The sequence below is a fragment of the Sorex araneus genome, chromosome 5 (genome assembly GCF_027595985.1).
Source record: "Sorex araneus isolate mSorAra2 chromosome 5, mSorAra2.pri, whole genome shotgun sequence".
Taxonomy (NCBI): Eukaryota; Metazoa; Chordata; class Mammalia; order Eulipotyphla; family Soricidae; genus Sorex; species Sorex araneus.
In genome coordinates, this window is record NC_073306.1 from 148,021,537 (window position 1) to 148,023,103 (window position 1,567).

General features: G+C 39.9%; 1 non-coding gene across 1 annotated transcript; it reads left to right on the forward strand.

The window, feature by feature from the left end:
• The first annotated feature begins 362 nt into the window (after nucleotides 1–362).
• LOC129405232 (U6 spliceosomal RNA) lies at nucleotides 363–471 on the forward strand. Its single transcript, XR_008630415.1, has one exon. It is a non-coding gene; the product is annotated as a U6 spliceosomal RNA (small nuclear RNA).
• The last annotated feature ends 1,096 nt before the right edge of the window (nucleotides 472–1,567 follow it).

The window sequence follows — 1,567 nt, forward strand, 5'->3', positions numbered from 1 at the left end:
ATCAAGCTCTCACTATTTGCAGATGATATGATTCTATACCTAGAGAATCCTAAAACCTTCACTAAGAAACTCCTAGAAACAACAGACTTGTACAGCAAAGTTGCAGGCTATAAAATCAATACCCCAAAATCCATGGACTTCCTATACGCAAATAGCGAGTCAGAGGAAAGTGACATTAAAAAAAAATCCCATTCACAATTGTGCCCCAGAAGATCAAGTACCTAGGAATCAGCCTAACTAAGGAAGTAAAGGATCTCTACAAGGAAAACTACAAAACACTACTCAATGAAATAAAAGAGGACATGAGGAAATGGAAACATATTCCCTGCTCATGGATAGGAAGACTTAACATTGCCAAAATAGTGCTCGCTTCGGCAGCACATATACTAAAAAATTGGAACGATACAGAGAAGATTAGCATAGCCCCTGCGCAAGGATGACATGCAAATTCATGAAGCGTTCCATATTTTTTAGTTGGGCTATGTAATTTCTGGCAGAATTTTCCCTGGACTTTATACAGAAATCCAAAACCACGCAGACGCTGCTGCGTCCGCGCGACTTAACATTTATAATTGTCAGCAATGTGAAACGGTTCCTTTTGAACAGGTCTGACTTGGGGGGGAAACTCCAAATAATAACAGTAAGTTTTTGTTGAAATATTGAAGGTTTTTAATGTAGCAGCCACCTCTCTGGACTGTGAACTAAGTAAAAGCCCCACGCTGGCCGATGCGGCGTGGCGTACACCATACTATGAGGCGCGGGAAGGAGGATGAGGGGGAAAAAGAAAAAAAAAGGGAAAAGGAAAAAGGAAAAAAAAAGAGAGAGAGAGAGTTATGTACTTGTAGCAGTGGGGCTACATATCTCTTCATTTCCAGCAATGAAAAACTAATTATCAAATGTAGTAGGTTTGTCTCTCTTGGTTGGAAACTCCAACAACTATAGTGAGTTTTGTGTTGAATTATGGAATGTAATCAAGGTAAAGAAAAAATGAAGTGAAATTCATTAGTTATACAGTAGTGTGTAGGGGGTGGGGGCGGGGGGTATACTGGGGTTTCTGGTGGTGGAATATGGGCACTGGTGAAGGAATGGGTGTTTGAATATTGTATAACTGACATATAAACCTGAGAATTTTGAAAAAAAAAAAACATTGTCAAAATAGCAATACTCCCCAAAGCACTATACAGATTTAATGTGATCCCTATAAGGATACCCATGACATTCTTCAAAGAAATTGAACAAACACTCCTGAAATTCATATGAAACAATAAACGCCCAGGAATAGCTAAAGCAATTCTTGGGAAAAAGACGATGGGAAGCATCACCCTCCCCAACTTCAAATTTTACTACAAAGCGGTAACAATTAAAACAGCATGGTACTGGAACAAAGGCAGAGCTGCTGATCAATGGAACAGGGTGGAATATCCCCACATGCAACCCAAAATACATGATCATCTGATCCTTGATAAGGGGGCAAGAAATGTGAAATGGAGCAATGAAAGCCTCTTCAACAAATGGTGCTGGCATAGCTGGACAGCCACATGCAAAAAAATGGGCTTAGACATCGACC